The sequence below is a fragment of the Oncorhynchus clarkii genome, chromosome 20 (genome assembly GCF_045791955.1).
Source record: "Oncorhynchus clarkii lewisi isolate Uvic-CL-2024 chromosome 20, UVic_Ocla_1.0, whole genome shotgun sequence".
In the NCBI taxonomy this organism is placed as follows: Eukaryota; Metazoa; Chordata; class Actinopteri; order Salmoniformes; family Salmonidae; genus Oncorhynchus; species Oncorhynchus clarkii.
This window is the reverse complement of record NC_092166.1, coordinates 85,529,948-85,537,940: the sequence shown is the minus strand read 5'-3', so window position 1 is coordinate 85,537,940 and position 7,993 is coordinate 85,529,948.

Sequence of the window (7,993 nt, the reverse complement as noted above, 5' to 3'; positions counted from 1 at the left end):
ATGCAGGGTGGAGGAGGAGGAGGAGCCTGTCCAGGGTCTGAGCAATGCACTGCAGGGTGGAGGAGGAGGAGGAGCCTGTCCAGGGTCTGAGCACTGCAATGCAGGGTGGAGGAGGAGGAGGAGGAGGAGCCTGTCCAGGGTCTGAGCACTGCAATGCACGGTGGAGGAGGAGGAGGAGGAGCCTGTCCAGGGTCTGAGCACTGCAATGCAGGGTGGAGGAGGAGGGGCCTGTCCAGGGTCTGAGCACTGCACTGCAGGGTGGAGGAGTAGGAGGAGCCTGTCTAGGGTCTGAGCACTGCAGGGTGGAGAAGGAGGAGGAGGAGCCTGTCCAGGGTCTGAGCACTGCAATGCAGGGTGGAGGAGGAGGGGCCTGTCCAGGGTCTGAGCACTGCACTGCAGGGTGGAGGAGGAGCCTGTCCAGGGTCTGAGCACTGCACTGCAGGGTGGAGGAGGAGCCTGTCCAGGGTCTGAGCACTGCACTACAGGGTGGAGGAAGAGCCTGTCCAGGGTCTGAGCACTGCACTACAGGGTGGAGGAGGAGGAGCCTGTCCAGGGTCTAAGCACTGCACTGCAGGGTGGAGTGGGAGGGCTGCACTGGGTTTATAGTATGCCTCATAGTCAGGTGACTTCTGAGCCCGAACATGTGACGGTCTTGTCTGGGTCTATTTGATTGATCAGCGTTTACCTCAACAAATAAACATGTACTGTTCTTTTCTTTTTTTTGCCTTTGAAAAAATAGTTAGTAGATCATTATGTAAGGTATCATTATTGTAGTTATATGTAGACAAACATAGCCTACTCATTATTCCCCCCCCCCACACACACACACACACACACACATGACTAATTAGTAGCCTATGATAATTAAGAGTGCAATTAAAGCACATGATAAGATCACTGAGTCCTGTGGGTGATCACTGTATTCAAATATTTAACTGATCTAATGAAACTTGATTTGATTTCTACTGAGTGTTGGTACTCAATTTAGTGAATTTACATGCAAATAATCAAATTTTAACATACCGAGGAGTTTAGTTTAGGGTTATCTTTGCATAGCCTTTCCCATCCTCTCCCCAGGGAATATGTAGGCCTACTACTGTAATGTGTTGCTCCAAGGCTCTACATTTATTTTATGTGATTACGTTTTACAGGATGGATTGTGAGAGAGAGAACAGACACATTTCCTCAAATATAGGCGAGGCCTACATTGCCTTATGACAGACTGTTTAATAGCCATCACTAGCATATTGGAGGCTGCTGCCCCATAGACGTAGACTTGAAATCACTGGCCACTTTAATAAATGGAACACTAGTCACTTTAATAATGTTTACATATTTTGCATTACTCATCTCATATGTATATACTGTATTCTATCCTATTCTACTGTATCCTATTCTACTGTATTCTATTCTACTGTATTCTATCCTATTCTACTGTATTTTACTCCATGCCGCTCTGACATTTCTCATCCAAATATTTATATATTCTTAATTCCATTCCTTTCCTTTAGATTGTGTGTGTTGTTAGATATTTTACTTGTTAGATATTACTGCACGGTTGGAGCTAGAAACACAAGCATTTCGCTACACACACAATAACATCTGCCAAACACATGTATGTGACCAATAACATCTGCCAAACACATGTATGTGACCAATAACATCTGCCAAACACATGTATGTGACCAATAACATCTGCCAAACACATGTATGTGACCAATAACATCTGCTAAACACATGTATGTGACCAATAACATCTGCCAAACACATGTATGTGACCAATAACATCTGCCAAACACATGTATGTGACCAATAACATCTGCTAAACACATGTATGTGACCAATAACATCTGCTAAACACATGTATGTGACCAATAACATCTGCCAAACACATGTATGTGACCAATAACATCTGCCAAACACATGTATGTGACCAATAACATCTGCCAAACACATGTATGTGACCAATAACATCTGCCAAACACATGTATGTGACCAATAACATCTGCTAAACACATGTATGTGACCAATAACATCTGCCAAACACATGTATGTGACCAATAACATCTGCCAAACACATGTATGTGACCAATAACATTTGATTTGATTTGATCTGGTGCAACAGTTCAAAACCTCAAGCTGATGATCCTCAAACAGAACTAATATTTTATTGTATTTTACCGTTGTGAAATGTTTCAATCAGGGATTCACAGTGTTTTGTTATACCAACATCAATATGTATTTTAGTGGCAGTTGAATTAAATGATTATAACTTAAGTTTATCTTGTATAGCATACAATTTGGTATCTGACTTGTGTGAATTGAAATGTTGCTGTTGCAGTGCCCTCAGAAAGTATTCATACCCCTTGACTCGTTCCAAAGGTTGTTGAGTTATAGTCTGAATTTAAAAAAAAAAATACATTTTTATTTTTTTGTCTCACCCATCTACACACAAATCTAAATTGAATCATTGTTAAATTCAAGCTGTAACACAACAAAATGTGAAGAAAAAGTCAAACGGGTGTGAATGCTTTTATGTAAAGTTTCCCTCGTAAAAGTTCAATTCTCCCTGGAAAAAGTAAAGTCAGTGTCTACTCCCACTCCTCCCCTCCGGCGTTCGACGTCGCCGGGATACTAACCACCAGTCCTGGCAACCCATCATTACTCACACCTGGCAACCCATCGTTACTCACACCTGGCAACCCATCATTACTCACACCTGGCAACCCATCATTACTCACACCTGGCAACCCATCATTACGGGCGGTGGCTTCTCTCCTCGCTTTCCTCTCCATTTCCAGTTCAAGCGTCGTATGGTCGACCCCTGGGATCCGGGAATATCGAACACATCACAACACCATTCACCCTCACTGTGCCCCCAGACACCTATGCACCAGGAAAGCCTTCCTCATCACCATCATCATCACATACAAAGCCACAGCCTCCCATGGCTTCAACATCATAACCATCTCCTGGGCGAGGATGAGAATCACCGTGCCCAGGATGCCAGAGGACCTGCATTCCCTCACCTTGTGGTTCCACGTCTGTTGAGAGTCCAGGTAGCGCCCACCAGCCTCCAGCCCATCCCTCCCGTATCGTTGGCCCCGTGTTTTGGGACGTAGATGTGGGACATCCACCAGGCTCTGGAGAAGGAACCCGCGCCCGTTACCTGCCCACCTGAACGCATTTACTGTACGTTCCCTGTTGACCTGAGCGCACACATCCCACCACTGGTATCACTCGCACTATTCACTCCAACTCTGAGAAATACCGGTGGCCCACTTTGGCGTAGGACGTGGCCCACTTTGGCGTAGGACGTGGCTCACTTTGGCGTAGGACGTGGCCCACTTTGGCGTAGGACGTGGCCCACTTTGGCGTAGGACGTGGCCCACTTTGGCGCAGGACATGGCTCACTTTGGCGCAGGACATGGCTCACTTTGGCGTAGGACGTGGCCCACTTTGGCGTAGGACGTGGCTCACTTTGGCGTAGGACGTGGCTCACTTTGGCGCAGGACATGGCTCACTTTGGCGCAGGACATGGCTCACTTTGGCGTAGGACGTGGCCCACTTTGGCGTAGGACGTGGCTCACTTTGGCGTAGGACGTGGCCCACTTTGGCGTAGGACGTGGCCCACTTTGGCGTAGGACGTGGCTCACTTTGGCGTAGGACGTGGCTCACTTTGGCGTAGGACGTGGCCCACTTTGGCGTAGGACGTGGCTCACTCTATCGACTCATGCTCAGTATGTGCCCAAACAAAAATCCCCCCAGCAGGGAAACTCCTTCCCCTTCCCGTGCCTCAGCGTCCGTGGTCACATCTGTCCTTACCCCCCCCGATGGTTGGTGGACAGATTCTCTAAATCATACCAGTTTTTATTCCTCTCTCTGTGGTCTCCCTCCCGCTCTCCGGGTCACAGGCGGCACTGTTCCAGCAGGTCTTCAGGTACTATGGCCTTCCAGAAGACATCGTCTCCGACCGTGGCTCCCAATTTACGTCACGGGTATGGAAGTCATTCATGGAGGGGTCACCATGGGGTCACTGTCAGCCTCACTTCTGATTCCCAGCCTCAGTCCAACGGGCAAGTGGGGAGGATGAACCAGAAGCTGGCGAAGTTCCTCAGAAGTCACTACCAGGAGCTGCAGGGGGAGTTGGCCCGATTCCTTCCCTGTGCGGAGTACGCCCAGAATTCATGACGTCACTTCTCCACCGGACTGACTCCCTTCCAGTCGGTCCTGAGTTATCAGCCAGCCCTGGCTTCGTGACCAATATATTGTATCAGTGTATGAATACCATAGACAGTATTAATGTCGACTTGATTTACTGCCTTATTTCTACGACGTATTTAGAAGGCCTATTTACAGGAGCAATGCTATAACTTTGCATGTGTGTGCATCCCCCCCTGTAATTATTTTATTTAACCTTTTTTTATTTATTAACTAGGACTTATTTGTATGTATTACCAAGCGTCATACGCTACACACCATCATCATATATCTTTATGTACATATTCTTTATCCCTTTACACTTGTGTGTATAAGGTAGTTGTTGTGGAATTGTTAGGTTAGATTACTCGTTGGTTATTACTGCATTGTCGGAACTAGAAGCACAAGCATTTCGCTACACTCGCATTAACATCTGCTAACCATGTGTATGTGACCAATACATTTGATTTGATTTGATTTTGATTTGATTTGAGAATACGATGCAGCATTTTCAGGAAGTATTCAGACCCCTTGTTGACTTTTTCCACATTTTGTTATGTTACAACCGTATTTTAAAATTGATTAAATTAAATTTCCCCCCCCCCCCCTCATCAATCTACACACAATACTACATAATGACAAACGCAAAAACAGGTTTTTATTTTTTTTAAATACAAATCTGAAATATCACATTTTACTTAAGTATTCAGACACTTTACTCAGTACTTTGTTGAAGAACCTTTTTCAGCCATTACACCTGTGAGTCTTTCTGGGTAAGTATCTAAGAGCTTTGCACACCTGGATTTGGGGAGTTTCTCCCATTCTTCTCTGCAGATCCTCTCAACCTCTTTGAGGTTGGATGGGGAGTGTTACTGTATTCATACCCCTGAGTCTATACATGTCAGAATCACCTTTGGCAGCGATTACAGCTGTGAGTCTTTCTGGGTAAGTCTCTAAGAGCTTTGCACACCTGGATTGTACAGTACTTACACCTGATTATTTTTTAAATTCTTCAAGCTCTGTCAAGTTGGTTGTTGATCATTGCAAGACATAGATTTAAGCTGATTTAAGTCAAATCTGTAACTAGCCACTCAAGAACATTGATACAGTAGTTTCATTTTTAGTTATGACGGTATGATAAGCACTAAGCAGATGTCAAAAAGCCTACTTTAAAGTAGAGGGAGATGAGTCTACTTTACAGTAGCAGGAGATGAGTCTACTTTACAGTAGCAGGAGATGAGTCTACTTTACAGTAGAAGGAGATGATCCTACTTCACAGTAGCAGGAGATGAGTAAAAAAATAATATACCTAGCTGGGTATTGTAAAGAAACCAATTATTAGCCTCCTGGCAACCAAACTAAACCTCACAGCCTCACAGCCTGGTTACTGCTGCCCCCTGGCCACCAAACTAAACCTCACAGCCTGGTTACTGCTGCCTCCCGGCCACCAAACTAAACCTCACAGCCTCACAGTCTGGTTACTACTGCCTCCCGGCCACCAAACTAAACCTCACAGCCTCACAGTCTGGTTACTGCTGCCACCCACCCAGCCACCAAACTAAACCTCACAGCCTGGTTACTGCTGCCTCCTGGCCATCAAACTAAACCTCACAGCCTCACAGCCTGGTTACTGCTGCCACCCACCCAGCCACCAAACTAAACCTGACAGCCTGGTTACTGCTGCCTCCTGGCCACCAAACTAAACCTCACAGCCTCACAGCCTGGTTACTGCTGCCTCCTGGCCACCAAACTAAACCTCACACCCTGGTTACTGCTGCCTCCTGAACACCAAACTAAACCTCACAGCCTCACAGCTCTCCAAGCTGTCTGACTATCACCTTAATTAGATGAGTATTTATCAAGGTTTAGCTCAGCAACAAGACCCGGTTACTGCAACCTCCTGGCGATAAAGTGTGGAAGAGTCTCCTGGATAGTGTTTGTCTGTGTCCTAACACCCCCCCCCCCCATATCATAACAGTATGTCACTGTGTATAGTACAAATAGCACTACACTACCTGTTCCATTTTTGTATAGCTTGCTAACTCTCAAAATGCCTTCACCATCACACCTATTCAAGCATGATGTGTTTGTTCATTGCCATCATGGGGGGGGAAGCGAACACTCTGACCTTTGCCCTTTCGTGCACTTTTTTTGTTTTCTTACTAGCACTGACCTTGCCTATTGCTGCTTTATTTATGAAAAGTTGTATTTGTAATTCTATGACTGTGATATGTGGTTGTTCTGGATAAGAACATCTGCTAAGTCAGGGTTTAATAAACTTAGTCCAAGGTACATGTTTAGTTTTTTTAGTTTTTTTTCCCCTATCACTACACAGCTGATTCAATAATCAAACCTTATTGGTTAGTTGAATCAGCTGTGTAGTGATTGGGCAAGAACCAAAAAGGGGGAGGGGGGGGGCAGGACCAAGTTTGGGGAGCCATTTTGTAAATGATTAAAATGTGAGATGTGGAGGAGAAGGAAAGCAGTATTACTACATCACTGACTAGGTGAACATGTAAGAACCGTGGCAAAGCTGCACTAAGCACTTTACGAACAAAAAAATGAAACTATATATTTGTTCAAGTTTGTAATTTGGAAAAAGTTATTTCATCAACATTTTTTAAAGCAGATGGCCCTGAAATAGTATTACAGTTTAATGTATGGTACGAACGCTCTAGGGAATTGTACACCACCTTTCAAAAGTTTGGGGTCACTTAGAAATGTCCTTGTTTGGGGTCACTTAGAAATGTCCTTGTTTGGGGTCACTTAGAAATGTCCTTGTTTGGGGTCACTTAGAAATGTCCTTGTTTGGGGTCACTTAGAAATGTCCTTGTTTTTTAAAAGAAAAAACATTTTTTTTTGTTGTCCATTAAAATAACATCAAATGGATCAGAAATACAGTGTAGACATTGTTAATGTTGTAGAGGACTATTGTAGCTGTAGTAATCAAACCCACAAATGCTGATGCCCCAGATACTCAACTAGTCTAAAGAAGGCCAGTTTTATTGCTTGTTTAATTAGCACAACAGTTGTCAGCTGTGCTAACATAATTGCAAAAGGGTTTTCTAATGATCGATTAGCCTTTTTAAAATGGTCAACTTGGATTAGCTAACACAACGTGCTATTGGAACACAGGAGTGATGGTTGCTGATAATGGGCCTCTAGATTTTCCATAAAAATAATCTGCCGTTTCCAGCTACAATAGTCATTTACAACATTAACAATGTCTACACTGTATTTCTGATCAATTTGATGTTATTTTAATGGACAAAAATGTGCTTTTCTTCTTAAAAAAAAAAAGGAAATTTCTAAGTGACCCCAAACAAGGACATTTCTAAGTGACCTCAAACTTTTGAACGGTAGTGTACAATTCCACAGAGCGTTCGGACATTAAACTGTAAATTGTAAATAAACTGTGTATGTTGTAATGTTTCCAATGGGTTAAGCGTTCACGTAGTCCCTCTCTGTTTCAGTCCATTTTCTTACGTTTGGTGCCTAATGAACATGCCCACGATGACGTGAGTCTTCAGGATGCGAAAAGCCCTATATCTGGCAGGAGAGCAGAAACAGTCTTGTACTCAGGCTAAAGCCTGGCTATCAAAATGCCATCCACTTCCCAGTGTGTCACAGAAGCTGGGCAACTAGAAATAACTATGGACATCGAAATACCTTTTCTCATTAATTTCTGCATGGTGTCCTGGAGGTTTGAAGCCCCCAGTGACCCACGGCAGGGTCCATTGAGAGGCTCCGGCTCCGGATCCTTCTTCAAGACTGTGGGCCTCACCACGTTAGT